This window comes from Lynx rufus, unplaced genomic scaffold (assembly GCF_022079265.1).
Source record: "Lynx rufus isolate CCGP_SWC_20201006 ecotype Redwood Valley unplaced genomic scaffold, mLynRuf1.p SCAF_8, whole genome shotgun sequence".
Taxonomy (NCBI): Eukaryota; Metazoa; Chordata; class Mammalia; order Carnivora; family Felidae; genus Lynx; species Lynx rufus.
In genome coordinates this window covers 19,706,865-19,724,597 of record NW_025814896.1, presented here as the reverse complement: position 1 = coordinate 19,724,597, position 17,733 = coordinate 19,706,865, and positions in this window count along the sequence as shown.

Below are 17,733 nucleotides of genomic sequence, written 5' to 3'. Positions count from 1 at the left end.
AGGTGTAAAAATGGCGAAGGGCAGTATCTCCACACAGGAAGGGTTACGCCATCCCTGTGCTGGAGGAGGGCACAAGAAACTAAAGGGCACAGGGTGAAGGAGTAATAAATACCCTCTCCCCACGCTTTGGAGGAGGGGTAACCCCCCCGTGGGCAGGAGTTGAAACATCTGTATCAGAATACCAGATGTCATTCTTCCAATGCCACAAGGATGCATAGACCCTCCACCTGTATCCATATGATCTCTTAGCAAGGAGGCAACCTGGGGGGATACAGAACCTCGATGGCCAGGGGAAACGGGGAACAACTGAGTCATCAACCTAAAGACAGAGAGATCGGGTTTCAAACAGATGATGTATCTTTGATTGGTAAGGCTGAGTCTTTTTCACCGAAAGAAGTCTTGGTGATTTGAAAGCACCACGAAACCACTAGCTAACATGGACTACTTCTCCTGTCTGACCTATGCGATCAGCATCTTGGATTCCAGAGGATAATGACACCAGGAGAGGTGGGAAGATACATGGGGGTGGGGGGAGAAAGGAAACAGCAGCCACCACCCAGGAGCTCAAGCAGGGACAGACTGAGGATTAACCAATAGATGCTGATCCACTGGGTTTTGCGCTGGAACAAGCTCAAGCTTCCCTTTCACTCTGCTTGTGGACGAGCGCAAAGAGAGGGACACGAGCCTTGGTGTCAGGATCTGTGGGTTGCAGTTACGCACTGTGACCTTTAGATGTATCACTTAAGCCACCTGCGCCTCGGTGTCATCACCAGCAGAATGTCCTCCACTGCCCTGCTGATTTTACAGCAAGGGATGCTGTAAGGATCCAAGGAGAAAATAGCTCTGAAAACTCTGAAGCATGATGCAAACATGAGGTATTTCTATAAATGAGATTTAATGCTATTAATTAGATCCATTGCCATTCATTGAATCCACAGCCCCCTCAAATTACTTGATGAGATAAAAGGAAACATTTTATGGCTGGAAGTCATCATTACCCGTCATGTCACAAGTACGTGCTTTTCCAAAAAGGCGTGTCCAGTGTTGAAACCCAGGGCACAAAGAGCAGAGTGTCCCAGAAGTTTCCCTGAGCCACAGAAAAGAGGAAAATACAGAGTAACATGAATCATCTAAGCCTCCTGGCCTCGTTTCCAGATCCACAAAATTGGAAGATGTGGAGCACTAGTTACTGCGTTCTTGACATTTTCTGGGGGTAGGAAATGAAGAGAATTATCCATTACTCATCACCTGCCATGTGCCAGGTACTCGGTGAGGGTATTTTCTGTGTGTAGTCTTTATTATTCCTTTCAAACTTCCCATGAGACTATGGAGAAAGGGACCGATTTTCAAGGCGATATGCAATATTATAACGTGCAAAAGAGGAAGATGCTAAGATTAGGAATTAGGAAGATGGCAGAGAATGTGTGGTGGTTTACTTCACAATTTGAAGTAAAAATAATGAGGCAAAACATGTGAGAGAAGAAACAGGCATGAGGTACTGCATGGTAAGGGAGGGTTCTCATGGAGGATGGAAGCGTCATTTGGCTGGAGCATAGCTGTATGTAGATAGTAGAGGAAGGTGAAATTTGAGCATGGAGCTGAGACTCTCTATCAATCATGGTTCAATCAAAAAATCAGAGCCAGTAGGATATACACAAATTCACTACAGGGAAATTCTTACATAGTTGTGGAAGCCAGTTAAATAATCTGTTAGGCTGTTGTGTTTGCCTCCGATGCTGGTGCTTAAAATCCCCAGGGCAGGCAGTTAGGAAGGGAAGATGAAGAAAAGGCTGGAACTTCTCATAACTCGGTAATAAAATAACTAATCCAATGTAAAAAAGGGTAAAGTATCGGCCTAGACATTTCTCCAAATAAGACCTATAAGTGGTCAATAAGTTCATGAAATGATGCTCCACAGCCGTAGCCAGTAGGGGATACAAATCAAGACCACAAGGAGACACCACTTCGCAAACACTAGGACGGCTGCCATCAAAAAGACAGATAATAATAAGTGTTGGCAAAGATGTTGAGAAATTAGAATCCTCATGCATTGCTGCTGGGAATGTAAAGCGGAGAGTTCAGTTCTTCATAATGACCATATAACCAGTCATTCCACTCTTAAGTATATACCAAAGAGAGGATGTGAGGGCGATCTGGCTGCGACATCTGTCACCCCATTGATCGCCAGGGTTGATTCGGCTGATCTGGCTGGCTAGGTGGGTGTCCCCTTCCTCCCTCACCGCTCCATGTGCGTCCCTCCCAAAGCTGCACGCTCGGTCGAAGAGGACGAAAAAAAAAAGTATATACCAAAGAGAAATGAAAGTATTTGTCCACAGAATCACTCGTACACAGATGTTCGTAGCAGCGTGACTCATCGGAGCTAAAAGGTGGAAACAACGTGAAAGAAAAGATAAACCAAATGTGGTACATTCGTATGCCAGAATATTATTCACCAGCAAAACAGAATGAAGCAGAAAACATGCTACAACCGTATATGAACCTTGAAAGCATTATGCTAAAGGGAAAGGAGCAGAACCCATGTTGCATGTTTCCATATACATGAAATGTACAGAGCAAGCAAATGTATAGAAACAGAAAGTAGGACTAGGGGTGAGGGGCAGGGGGTGTGGGAATAGGCAATGACTGTATTGGGTATGGAGTTTCTTTGGGGGATGATGAATGTTCTACAATGAATCGTAGTGATGGCTGTGCACCTCTGCAAATATACTAAAAAACAATGAATTGTACATGTAAATGTATGGTATATGAATTATATTTCACTAGAGCTGTTAAAAACAAAAAAGAACATGCATGAGCTAGACTCCAATAAGGGTAGACTGAAACACTTGTCCTTTCTTACTTTGGAACAAGGGAATCCTGCAGAGGCTGGGTGTCTTCGTCATGGAACTACCCTCACATGCCTGGCCTAGGAATCAGAGAGGCTAAAGGAGGGTCCAAGGGAAGGTAAAGCAATTCAGGCCCAGACTCTGTTTAATGCCAACAAGGTGAGTCAGCAGATCATCAGCAATGGACATGCGCTACAAAATGTCAGCCAGCTCCCTTATTCCCACCAGGCTTCAAGGACCTCCCTTGTGCCTCACCCTAGCTGGACACATAAGGGACTTCTGGGAAATGTAGTTCAACCTAGACAAGTTGAAACATTCTCAGGCCTTTAGCTTGGACTGAATTATACCCCTGGCTTTCCTGAGTCTCCAGCTTTCTGGAGATCATGGCATTTCTTAGCCTCCATAATCATGTGAGCCAAGGCCTCATAATCAATCTCTTTATATATAACCTATTGGTTCTGTTTCTCTAGAGACCCCTGACTAATTCCGTGGTGTTTCAGGAAGAGGTAGGTAATTACTTCCAAAAACTGAAGGCAGAATCAAGGATTAAACGTTGTCAGAACAGAAACTAGATTGGGGCCGGAAATGCTGTGGAATAAGAGGGAGAATTTTTTTTTATCAAGGCTTCCATTAAAGAGTTGATCCCCTGGTTCATAAATACAGAGTGGGTAGACAAGGCGAACACCGTAGAGTGTGCATTACTCCAACAGCTAAGGAAAATATACTCCAGTAAGTGATTTTTGTGGATGTTGTACATAACCATGCTCTCCCTGGTGGAATTGTTGAAGGCCACTTAATGAGGGATCCAAATCTGGCTCTGACAGCAATCGTGGCAGCAGCTTTAAAGACATTTTGCAGAAAACACAAGCAAAACAGATAGTTGCTCAGAGTTTTCAAGAGCTGAAGGGCAGTCTGTAGAATGGAAGAAAGTTGAATGTATTGGTAACCATCAGAATGGACATCACTCAACACAGACCTGGGATGACGTAGTCTCACTGTGGATCTACTGGAAAAGCTGATGAGATGGCAAAGGTGAGGAACCGTGGGAAGATGGCAGGGTCCATGGCATTCCCACTTGTGCTTGTCACCCACCCAAAAGTCACCTGCTGACTGAAAAAGTTTCAAGTCCTATTTGCCTCAAGGGGAAGCCACCTTGCTGAGGACGACATTCCCGCCTGAAATTTCCAGATCCTGTTTCCCTCCATTTCCCTAGAAATGATATCTTAATTGACTTTTAATTATTTTCATTTCTCAAAGTTAATGACCCTCCAAAATTATCATCTCGGCCAAATCACTCTGCCTGCCTCTGTGTAACGTGTGTATGGGTGCGTGTGGGTTTGTGCTTTGGGAGCATAAGCAAGTACACGCGTTTATAGTCATCTGTGATTATCCTTCTTGGTCAAAGACAATTGTCAGAATCTCGATTCCACATGTGTGACAACAGCTGAGAACAACCTTTCGGTACAGGAAACAACAGCAACTGGGAAATGTCTCTGTGCTTGTGCCTAGGATGGAATTTCTCACATTTTCGCGGTTCGTGACCTACTGGGTGTCTCAGAAATATTTTATTTTCATGGCAACCCTAGGCCAAAAGAAAAGCCCGTTCCCTTATTAAGTAATTAGGTCCAAAGAACTTAATAAGTAGTTATGCCCTACCAACTTCGCGGCCATTTGAAAAAAAATAAATAATGCACGTAAATGAAAGGAAGTTCCCGATCGCCTTCATTATCTGCACCCTCAATCGCCCCATCTTCATTCTGCCACTCCTCCCTACCTGAAGCACCCACCCCGTTCTCTCTCTATACACCGTTTCTGTCTTCATGATACACTCAAGTATTACCCTACCTGCCTGTCACATCACACCGTCCCCCACTCTGCCGTGAGAATTTCTCACACTTGGCTCCATGCTTCCGGAAGACTCTGTCCGTGCCCTTAACACAATATCGGTTATTCACCGATGATAGACTGCTTACATTAAAAGTGAGGGAACATGTTTCATTCCTGGCTCTCTCTCAGCTCCTCACGGGGTCTGCCACCTTGTAATTGCTTACTACATGTTTATTCACTGGATGAATGATGGATGTTACCAATCTCACCAAGAAACCTTTAGGTGACACTGTGAGAGAACTCTAGGTGCCAGCCTACATATAAAAGCACAGCCATAAATATGTGTGTGTGTGTGTGTATATATATATATATATATATATATATGCATGTCTACATATACACATGCAAACGTATGTAGACATTTGCATTTATACTGCACATATGCATGTTCACATAAACATCTGCCTCCATCCCAGCTTCCTGAATATTGGTTCTGGATCCCTTTCCTGAGAAGAGCACAGAGAGATTAAATTACACAGCTAGGACATGGCAGAATTGGAATTCAAACCCAGGCAGAGGCACCTGGGTGGCTCAGTCGGTTAAGTGTCCGACTTCGGCTCGGGTCATGATCTCCCGCTTGATGGGTTCAAGCCCCGCATCCAGCTCTGTGCTGACAGCTCAGAGCCTGGAGCCTGCTTCGGATTCTGTGTCTCCCTCTCTCTGCCCCTCCTCTACTCACACTCTGTGTGTCTCTTTCTCTCTCTCTCTCAAAACAAATTTGTTTAGAATTCAAACCCCGGCAAATTAGCTCCTTGTTCTTAACCAATATGCTCTCTTGCCCCTCATTCCTCCTGGCTGAAATTCTGTCACAGGAGTATGTATACAACAGGAAGTCTTTCCCAAAACAAGTCAAGTGAGCGGCTTGTACTTTGCCCCCCCAGCCTCGCCCCTGTTGCCCACTACTTCAAACACGCATCATCATAAAATCTCTGAATTCAATAAATTCAGCAAATGAACAAGTAGTGCCCTAACCTGTACCAGGCACCGGGGTACTGATCTCAGCAGAGCACGGCCCCCGCCATGGCTGAAAAGAGAAAACAGGCCTCATGGGCTATACAAAGACAATATATAAGGTGTATACGGAGAGTGGAATAGGACGTAGCATCTCATCGTGTTAAGAAAATCACAAAAGACCCCCCCCCCCGAGGAGGACACCGGCCTCCCAGAAAGCAGGGTTCCTATTCAAACCAGTCAGGTTGAATTCACTCCAACATACACAGTCAAATTCTGAGTGACACTGGTGCATTTAAGGCAGCACCACACTGCTCCGAGACAAGGAGACAAGGGAGCCCACTCAGCTCTACCAAAGCCTTGGGCAAGCCATTCCCCAACCCCGGGCCTTGATTTCCTCCTCTGCAGATGCTGCGTGTAGTAGGCTGAACTAAATAGACTATCTTTAGCTCCAAAACCTCAGCCCATCCTATATTAGATTCCAAATATGTAATCAAATATTCATCATGGTTCTCCAAAAATAAGGAGAAAGAAGAGAATTTAAAGTAGATGCAGTTATTTCAGCTTTTGGCAGAAGAACCCAGAGACCAATGGCCAGTGGCCACGAACCCATAGGGATATAGAGTCTTTCAACCCTGGCCCGCTAGTCTTCTTGAGTAACAGAGCAGCAATACTCAGATTGCTCCCTGCTGCCCCTCAAACTCTGAAACTTACCCTGTTGGTGAGCAATACTTAATATCACTGAGCACTATCTTGTGCCCAGAGGTGTATTAGACCCTTCGTATCTATTGCCTTGCTTCATCTTCATAGCAACGCTGTGAAGACAGGCTACTTTCACAAGCGAGAAAACAGACTCAGAGGAAGTAAGTCATTTCCCTAAGGTCACACCACAAAAGCCAGCCAAGAATCCAGATCCATAGTATTCTACATTTGATGTTCCTTCCACTCTGCGCATGGCTGGCTTTGATGGGATGTAATGGAGTAGAGGAGTCAAAGTAAGAAATGAGTCAATAATAAGGGATACGCTCTGAAGACAAAGCCCAGAAAACCAAAAGATTATATTCCATCAAAGCTTTGACAACATATTCATCCTCTGTTACAAACAGCAGGTAAACGCTTTGAATATTCAACTTATTTCAAAAGAAGGGAACTTATATTATCTCCTTGCCGTGCCTGTTTGCTGCTACCTTGCTTGCTCTCAGTTGCTGCTCACAACTGGTTTTTCGTCCTCTTCCTTTTTTCAGATTTGCTAAAGAAAATGCCTCCAGTGAATATCAACACTGAGCAGCTTCGGGGTCCTTTGAGGAAAGGATAAGGGGTGCCAAACATCACACTGGAATTCCACCGTTCGTCGTACCAGCCACTCGAGAGTCAAAGAAGTATGCATCAGTTTGTGACCTCTGAGAGGCAGGCACCAAGATGGAAGTAGACGCTCAAGAGATCGGTTGGGTGAAATACTTGTGAAAATAAAAGTTTTGGAAGAGAGAAGGGAAGTAGATTGGACAGAACCTTCAGACTATAATTCAGGTCTGAAACCCATGAAGGGAAGGAAGGAAGGAAGGAAGGAAGGAAGGAAGGAAGGAAGGAAGGAAAAGAGAGGGAAGGAGAGAGCAAGGGAGGAAGGGAGGGAGGGAGGGAAACCATCCACCAAAACGATAGGTCTGCCACAAAGTTCTCCATATAAAAGATACCCACTTGAATGAATGAATGAATGAATGAAACATCTCCATATTGAAGCTACTAACCTATGCCTCAATGTCGACCATTTGAGGCCATTCAGTCAGCCAAGTAGATATATGCAGCTACTACGTACCAAACATAATATTGGACAGTGGGGTGCTGAGATATGTGTTCGTGGCTCCTGCCTGCAAGAGATGAATAGCGACCAGAAATAAGACCAAACGTTTACTTTTCTAATTGGTCTGATAGCAGGATACACAAGGCACTTAGATGATTGCTATGGTTAGCATGTGTCTGTTGCAAGGCACATAAAACCCAACTTGCTGGGGCTTAAATAGGATGGCTATTGCTTCCCATAAATGCTTTCATAACAAAGTTGTATTTTCCTTTCGTTCCGGGTTCAGAAAGGGCATCTGCAACCTAAACCTTTCTCTTTACAGGACCTCTGCATCCATGCACCAATATCCCCATTTTTTCTACCAAGTCCACTAATGCTACAGTCTTGATAGTCTCTTTCCCAAGGCGCAAGAGCCAGCTGATTAGCCAAGCAGAACCCTCTGTTTTGCCCTTCATGCCATCTCAACCAATTCCATACTTTAGAGTGTTATTAACAATGCCCCACTTTCTGCTAGCAAGGTTTCTATAATTTGAGATGCCTTGAGTTATGAATAATAAAAAAAATTAACCCAGAGTGCTTTTCACTATAAAGAGGATATACGGGTGAATAATGAAGGTCTCGATGCAGGGCAGTGTTGGTTTGATTCGGCAGCTCGACGATGTTATCGTACCCATCTCTCTTCTGTTTGTCATCGTGTCAACTTCATTCTCACCCAGGTGGCGTTTTGTGGCTACAAGATGACTGCCAACAACTGCCACGCTTTCTTGTGCCGCATCAAGAGAGGGGGGAGGACAATTGCTATTAGAAGCTCTCTAAGAAGAATGAGGAAGTGTAGTTCCAGAAGCTCCTAGAAAACAATTCATCTCATTTCGTTGGTCTCAGCGGGACCACGAGCCCAGCCCTGAGCCAATCACCGGGGCCAGGAAATGTGGTTTTACTAATTAAAATAGTACTGAACCATGTAAAGGGCTCAGTCTTCTTCCCACAAGGCACGTGGATTTGAATACGAAGGGTGTTTATGTCTGAATAAAAACTGCGGTTTTTATAAAAATAGATACTGGGGATACAAACCCCATTTCCATTATGATGCTGACGATGACGACAGCAAACTTTCTCCGCACGAGGCCTTGCTAAGACCTAGTAAACAATATAATGGACACATCCCTGCTTACAGCATATTCTCAAGAAATCCAGCCAGAAAAGCCCAAGCCTAGCCCTTCTGAAGCAAAAGCCCAGTCAGGTTCAGTTAAATCTCCTCTCACCCCTTTCCCCACCTCAGAGCACCCGTATTTCACTGCTTTGTTTGATTAAAGTCTGAGGCAGGCATAACTACCAAATTTAGGTAAGAGACTGAAAGCACCCCACAGCTCTTTTTACTCAAACAGAAATCATTTATTCTGACGAGTCCCACTCATCACCTCCTGACCTTGGAGCTCAATTAATTTTTTGCAAGAAAAATTCTGGGTGCCTCTGACCCCTGCTGTTAAAGACGTTCCCACTAAGAAGGTCATGGTCTCCCTCAGCAGGGACTTGACTGGAAACTGGCTACGAGGACTTTATAACCGGGCACTGAAGGCAAGTAAGCTGGGTTTTCTGAAGCATCTGGGAAAGAAATGGAAATCAGGTCCCACCTGAGCCAGTGAGCCCCACCCCCCCAGTTCAGAATCATCTTTGTGCCACTAAAGTTTTCCAGGAATCCATAAGGAAACAAGGATCTGCCCAGAACTGGCCCACCACCTCTGCCTTCCTTCCCTTGGCTGACGCCCCTTCACCCCTCAGTACTCATGTAGCTTGTCTATTCCTTCAGGAAGTCTTGGAGTCTCTTACCTCAACCTCACAGATTGTATAAGTTCCACTTTTGACCTTTGCTCCACTCAACACCCTTTTCCTCTCCACTCTATACTTCCTCCATGTTTGCAAAATGGCTTGATGACTTGTCTCTGACCCCCACTAGATTATGGATGCCTAAAGAGTAGGAATAGAGTCTATTTTCAGCAATATCCCTAACCTCCTACTACAGTGGAGTAGTAGTGAATTATCACAGAAGGAAGAAGGAAGGAAGGAAGGAAGGAAGGAAGGAAGGAAGGAAGGAAGGAAAAGACTAGGTAGACAGACACCCAACCTCATCATAGAGGAGTCTTGACTTGAACTTGGTGCTCTCTTTTTTAATCCTGCAAACTTTGATGGTGATGAGATATTGTCTCTGCCTGCCTTCTCCAGTCCCAGATTCTGGGAGGTCAAGGGAGTGGCTGGCAGAAAAAGCCTGAAGGGGGTGGTGCAACACCAAAATTCAACTGGGAAAACCAGATATTCTGCTCTTGGAGGTGTGGAGTGCAGATAGGGCGCTGACCTGCCACCCCCACTGTTAGAGAGTTCTTTCCCTCTACCTTTCCCACAGCATGAGGCATTCAGGGGAAGAAAGCATTTCATGCCAAAATCAATTGGAGAATCACTGGCTTAAACAGAAGTAAAGGAGGTTCTTTAATGGGGAATCTCTTAGAAGTTGAATACGCTATGGGATACAAATCTGTAAGTGAGATAGGAGCAGAAGATTCCATTCTTTCCCCCAAATTAGCAACCAACTGATTCTGGGGGGGAGGGGGGAGCAGGGGTTACCAGTTCATTTAATTACTGTCTTGTAGAATAGTGCTTCTCAAACCATTTGTGATAGAGAACAAGTTTAGGTGGTGGTTTTTTTTAATGTTTATTTATTTTGAGAGAGTGTGTGTGTGTGTAGGAGGGGCAGACAGAGGGAGAGAGAGAATCTCAAGCAGGCTGGACACTGTCAGCGCAGAGCCCAATGCAGGCTCAATCTCACGAACCGTGAGATCATGACCTGAGCGGAAAACAGGAGTCAGACGCTTAACCAACTGAACCACCCAGGTGCCCCTGGGTTTATTTTTAATTTCCAGTTTGCCTGGCCTTACTCCGCGTGACTAGAGTAGCACAGTCCACATTACATGCCTTTCGCCACGTGTGTTTGACGATATCTGCAATTATTATATTTGCTTCAAGAAAACGAGTCCACTGAACACTTGGATGTTGGAGCTATGTGTAAATTCTTACTCTAGATTTCTGTATTTGCCTTATTGTTTATCGGTACAAAAGAATTCATTGAGTAGCATTGCCGTTAAAAACCTGCTAGATAAAATTCCTCTTTCTTAAAATCTCTCCTGCCAAGCTAGATGTCCCAAAGTATCTCTCTCTCACCGTCTCTCTAACAATAAATAAATAAATTAATTAACTGAAGAGTGAGCTGGTAGACCACCATCTCTCAGGTTCCCATATTAATTTCCAGGCTCCCAATTAATTGATTTTTCATCATTGAAATCCCATAGTAATAAGTAGCTCGTATATAAATTTGACAGGTATGCTGGGTGGATAAGAGCATGCCATGGACGTGTAGTGGCATTATTAATGATCTTGTCATCAATAAAATTGCAATTTTAAAAAAATAAAGCCTTAAGCTTAGCTCATGCATGTGTCTGAGACCTTCGTGCATGCCTGAGAAAAGTTGCTGATCCTAAAGAGTTTTTTTCTCTTTGTGTTGCAACTTGAGCTTCTTTTGATGTTTGCCTCTTTGGATATTACTTAAATAATTAAAGCAGCTATTTTTGACCTACTTTACATATAGGAAGTTTAAATTCCATTAGTGGATTATAAAATTATCTAAAGGCGCCATATTAAATAGAGAGAACATACTAGATAGACAGATAGATAGATAGACAGATAGAAAGAATGAATGAACCTGGGTTTTTTCATGAAAAATGTGGCTGGCATGAAATCCAGATGCACACAAAGCCCCGTTGTGATTCTCTGCAGCCCCCAGGTGCAAACTTCCTGCTAACTTCAAAGAGAATTGAGGAGGAGGAAAGTACAGCGCCTTGGGAACGCACCCCAGGCTTTCGCTACCTGGCGAGAAGATTGCAACGTCCATGTGGTTTCTGTCTACTACAGGACCTGATGGAAAAGTTCATCTCCCTTCATGGGCAGCCCTCCCACCCCAGAACCACTTCTGTAGTGAAGAGGAAGCATGGCCACAAACACAGGCCACTTTTGAGCCCTAGCTCTATTAATCAATATCTGTGGAGTCCTGGGCAAGTAACTTCTCTGCACCTCAGTGTTCTTATATATAAGATTGAGATAATAAAGCTGAACTTCTGGAGCTGTTGTGGAGATTAAAAGTAAAATTTTAAAGTTCCCATCACGTCACAGATGGTCAGTAAGAGGTATTTATTATCATTACTGTTATTATGTATGCCTGCAAATTCTCTTCTCCTCATATAAAATCCACAAGGGTCACCCCTCAACCTACTTCTTCATGAAATCCAAGTCTTTATACCCTCAGCCTGTCAGCCCAGCTTCCCTACCCATGGCAGCCCGGAAGAGACCCACATGACCATGACTCCGATGTCACTAACAAGGCGGTCCCCCTTGCAGTGGAGAGGATCTCTCCTCACTGGTCTTACCCCTCTCTGACTAGTTTCCAAAAAACATGGCCTCACTCACTCCACTTGATTATAGCCCTCATACGTATAGCCCAGTTGGCAATGACTCAAATGCACCACGATTCCATTACCTGGCATAGCCCTGGAAGATGTTTAGAAGATGCAAGAGAACCCAGCCCTGACTTTTATGATGGGGGAGGAGGTACTCTACGCATTCAGACAGGACTGCTGTTTATTCCAGTTGTTCTTCAGTCCTGTTTCCTATGTCCAGAAGATCAGCCACTCATCTCAAAGTCTTCTGGTTTCTCTCCCCACGTGGAACTCTGGATGGCCTGTCCCGTTAGGGTATGCTATGCTAAATGAGAGCATTAAACTCTCCATTCTTCCTCATGCATTTGTTCAACAACCCATTACTGAGGCACAGTTCTAGTCTCTAAAGGAATCAATGATGAAAGAGGAAAAAAAAGATGCCATCTCTATCCTCATGAGAAAGGCAGACATTAATCGGATAAATTACATTCCAATTTTGTTAATGTGCTATGGAGTAGTACACGGTAATATTAAAGGGAGAAAAATAAGGGGATGGACTTGGTCCAGGATCTCCAGGAAGCCTTGTCTAAGGCAGTGATCGTAGGTAGCTTCAACCTGAAAGATGTGGACCATTAACTAGATGACGTGGAGGCAGGAGTGGAGGTGAGAGGTCATTCCAGGTAGAGGAAATATATATTTGAAGGCCTAAGGCAAGAGGATATACAGTGTATGCAATTGAATTCCCCAGGAAATGAGGAGGAGTCTCATGAGACAAGTAGGCAACATCTATATTATGTAAGACTTCGTAGGACCTCTTACGGATTTTGGTTTGCTGCCCAATGGCAGTAGGAAGCCGCTGAAGTGATGTAAGTGGTTGGAAGATGATACGATAAAATTTGCACTTTCGGGACGATGTTATTGGGTTTTTTGCTAATTGGACATCAACCATCTCCATAGATGTACTTCCAAGACCAACCTCTTAGCTGGCTCTGAGACAGGAAACCAGAAGGAAGCATGAGTCAGGGGCTCCCTATAATTGGATGCCTCTAATCTCTGCTGCCCTGTTGGTGATGACTTGGATACACCATGATCTCACCACCTTCCCTATCTTGGCTTCTGGTGCCAAGGAGCTTTCAGCATATCCAGCTGCTTTCTGCCTGGAGGGCAAGGAAATCATCATCTTTGATGCCAACATCGTCCTCTCCTCAGAAAGGGAGCAAAATCCTGAGATTCAGCCTCCTCAAAGGTCAAACTCATTGATGAGTAATCCCTATTAAAAATTTTATCATTTTGGATTATGTTCTCCCTTGTATTTATCGGCAAAACCCAACATATTAATAACTAAACCATAGGTCTATGAAACACAGACCTCTTTTTCCACTGTTTTAGGTCCAATTTGCTGCACCGTAGTTGCTCAATAAATGTTTGTCTCTACCAATGAACCTTAAAATGCTTTTCTAAGAAGACATTAAATTAATAAGTCATTCATCATCTTACCATGCTAAAATAACTTTCCATTTTTTTTAGAATGTTTTTGTTCTTGGGTTTACAGACATGTATACTGCATTAACTTTTTAGCATGTAATCCCAGATTATATATGATTTAGGCCTTGTTTCCCTTATGTTATTATCATAAATATGTGAGTATACCTCTTGATTAGCCACTTGGATCTCCCCGGTATATATGCTGATGGGCACAAGTTACATGCATGACTATATATAAATTAGGTAGGAATGTATTTATTTGAGGCTATAAGCCCATAACTTAACTGGGGCCATTTTTCGCCACACAGAGGCAAAGGAAATGCAACATACCCTCAAGGGAAGAAAAAAAGAAAGAATAAACTGAAGTTTAGGAATCATAAATAAACTAAAAGCTGAGATGTTTATATTATTTAAAAAAATTTATGTTTATTTATTTTTGAGAGTGAGAGAGACAGAGCATGAGTGGGATAGGGGCAGAGAGAGAGGGAGACACAGAGTCCAAAGCAGGCTCTGGGCTCCATGCTGTCAGCACAGAGCCCGACGCAGGGCTCGGACTCACAGACCGTGAGACCATGACCTGAGCCGAAGTCGGCAGCTTAACCGACTGAGCCACCCCAGGTGCCCAGATTTTTATATTTTATATTATTTAAAGCTTTGATCACCATCTTTTCAGGCAGAGAAATAGGATTCTGAAGATAAAGCATATTTGTCCAAGATTACAGATCTAGGAATCTTCTGATCCCTGAGCCTGGTCTCCTGGCCAACTCTCAGGAGCCTCTCTCACTGACATCATATAAGCATAAATGGTCTAAAGAAATGAATCATTTTATGTAGTGTCAATGTAGATTATAATAATGCATCAGAAACTTCACATTTTAAGAATGACATCAGTCCACATTAACATCCCTGTGTGGACTAGTTGACATAGTTGAATCAAAAAGTTTTGAGTTATTGTGACTCAAAAAGTTGAAGATTGCACACTGAGGTGCAGTTAGAAGAAATATTTTGTGTATTCACTAAAAAGGAATCCGTCTTCTATTTTAATAAATGAATCATCTGCCTATTTGTTATAGCATCAGATGACAGAGTCTAATCTGATTGTCACAAAATCTGGGAGGTAGACCCTATGTCTGGAATAGTTTGCCTTAAAATATCGACTCTGTTACGTGCGGAGAAAGAGGTAATGAACATCTCAACCAGATCTACTGATCTGTTCAGAACCAGATGGAACTGAGGTCCAGTGAGTGGTCCTAGGAACTGACAACCAAGGAAGACAGGCTATGCTTTATTAAAGGCTCTAGGGGAAAGAAAACAAGCAATGCCTTCAAACACCAACCCTAAAGACAGAAGATCAGATGCTACAAATTTCAGGCATTAATTTTCAGTTGAACTGTTGCAAGGAGCTACTAATTTCATGATGGCCATTTGATTTTCCTGAGCCATGATGGGGAGCCTACCATAAAAAGAAATTCAGCTTTTAAAGGGAGCTTTATAAGTGGTAGTCATTATATGATTAGAATTCATTAGTGTATGATGAACCATATGTTTAGCAAACTGTTGATCCTATCATAGTCTTGGACATCCATCACTCTCAAGAAGATGAACAAGTGTGGAGTCTAGCACCCCTGAGAGGCTGGGAGGAATAAGACAGAGGGCTTTGTGCGCCACTAAGAGTCTAATAAAACCAGGAATTAGAACAGGAAAGGGGACTGGAGATTAGCATTCAAACAGCCCCACAGAATGGCCAGAGAAAGGCAAATCAGGACTAGCTAGGTAATGTAACTTGGAAGATCTCACAGCAGCCATTGCTAGGGGAAGCTTCTGCTGCCTTTCTGGTTGAACTATCTCAACCTCGGCTCAAGCCTCTGCTCTCCCTTCTTCTCTGTCCCCAGCCCACACCCAGCCAGGTGAATGATTCTTAACAGCCCCCTCTTCTCACCATTAGGGTCTCTCGCAGGTTCTGTTGGAAGTATGGACAACAAATAGGACTGGGGTAAGCAATATACCTGAAAAGAGCCTGGAGTGCTCAGTGGGGGGGGGGGGGGGGAAGGCTAGGATAGGAATGAGGAAATCTAGGTTCTACTCTATATTTTGACTCCTATGCAACTAAGACAAATCCCTTCCCCTTTCTGAGAACGTCCAGTACAAATCTTAAATGCTTCCTCAGTCCCTCCATGGAGGCTCTTGTCTCCCAGACTCTGCTGCCTCTGATGTGCTGATCAGTCACTTTTCCTTGGAATGCTGAGCCCTCAACTTTGGCGACACCTGCACAGCTGCATGGCCAACCAGCCACATGCCAGGCTTTCTGCCTCTCCTCCACTTCTAGACTTAGAAGGAACACCATCCCACATGGTAGCCTCTGAAAAACTGAGCAACCACCAAAGAAGCCAGAAGACATGATCCAGAAGCCAGAGAATCAACAGTCCACAGAATGAATTTTGACTAATGGGAAAAAGAAGATGGCAGGGATTCACATAGATAAATTCCCTTCTCACTGCCTCCAATGAACTACTCCATTTCTCCTATAGTCAATCCACAGAGGTCCTTCCTAGAATGACCTGGCCCATCATGAAGGAGTATCCAGCCTGGTGATAACTTCACTTCTCATTGCTTCACTGGGTTCTTTCTTTATTTCCCTCTGTCCACATTCTTATTGTCCTGGGTCTGCACCTCCCAGGTAAGAGACATCAGACCTCAGTGTTCTCAAGAACACAGACTAAGCCTGAAGCTTTGCCTTCAAATAAGAGAGATGGAACCTACTAACCATATAGTCACTGCTGGGTCTGAGCTTCTGGAGTCCATGTTATAACCATCAACAGAACATTGACCAAGAGTTTCCAAAGGGCGGACAACTCTTGCGTTGTCCACAATGAACTACTCAGGTTATGATACCACTTCCTGCATTAGGAAATATTTCTATGAGGTTGCTAACATCACTCTCTTTTACATGGGAGGAAAAGCTTAACTATTTGCCCAATGTCATGGAATAAAAAAGGAGAAGAGCCAATATTCAGACTTAATCTGATTCCCAAGCCTGTGCTCTTTGTCCTACAATCTACTGAAGCCACTTGATTATGTGAATCCCCCCAAAATCTGGCGCAGGCAATTTACCACCAGCAAAATTGCCCAGCACAAGGGTCAAAGAGATACAAAACAGATAGGGACTCCCCACTGGCCGCCTTGCCCAGAAACGTGTTACCTTTCCCTCCCAACAATTCCAGCCCTCCCTGTGGCTCTTGATTCTTCACAGATGGCCCCCTGTCTTCCCCAAGTAAGTGGCATGGGTTTCTCTTCAGGCCCTCAATACATTTGACATCTTAAGGAGGTTACTGAGATGAATTCTTTCATCTCACACAAGACAATTCTCCCACATACACTTCCACACAAGCACACAACTGACCTCGAGGTTTGTGAAGGTGAGCTCAGTCTCAGACCTAACAGTGACTAAAGCAGGAGCCAGGAGGTGTTGAGGCCCCAGAGGTGTGGGCATTACAGCTTAGGTAGGAGCCCGCAAAGGGAATGCACTGGGACTCGTTGGGGTTGGGGATTGGAATTCACACGAAGTCACAGACTTCATCTTTTGAAATTCAGTCAAAGACCCAATTTCATCCTTGCATCTCCAGGAATTTGAATATCTTAGCTTCCCAGGACAGATGTTATGAACACTTCTCAGGAAGTATTGATTAACTGATTGATGGATTAAATGGTTGAATTCCGTTGTTTCTTATCCACCATGAGCACAAATTGCTTCTTCCTTGGAGACAAGGAAACATTGTTGCCCCTTTGAGGTCAGTCAGCCCTGTGACTCCTAGTTTTGCTAGGTTATTAGCAAGTAACTTTACTCTCACTGAACTTTGCCCCTCACCTCATTAAGAAGGATCATGGGGCGCCTGGGTGGCTGAGTCAGTTAAACTTCTGACTTTGGTTCAGGTCATGATCTCATGCTTGGTTCATGAGTTGGAGCCCCGCATCTGGCTCTGTGCTGACAGCTCAGAGCCTGGAGCTTCAGATTCTGTGTGCCTCCCTCTTGCTCTCTGCCCCTCCCCCACTCACACTCTGGCTGTCTCAAAAATAAGTAAATGTAAAAAAAAGTTAAAAAAAAAAAAAAAGGAAGATTATTATCTCCGTCTAAAGGCACATCGTAAATACTGGAAGGGTTCATGCATAAATGCTATCTGGCACACAGAGGGGCTCAATGGATGCTAGTTTCCTTTTCTTCTCCTGAATTACCTGAATTCCTTCTCTTTTTTTTTGAGTTTATTTATTTTGAGAGAGAGAGAGCTCACGC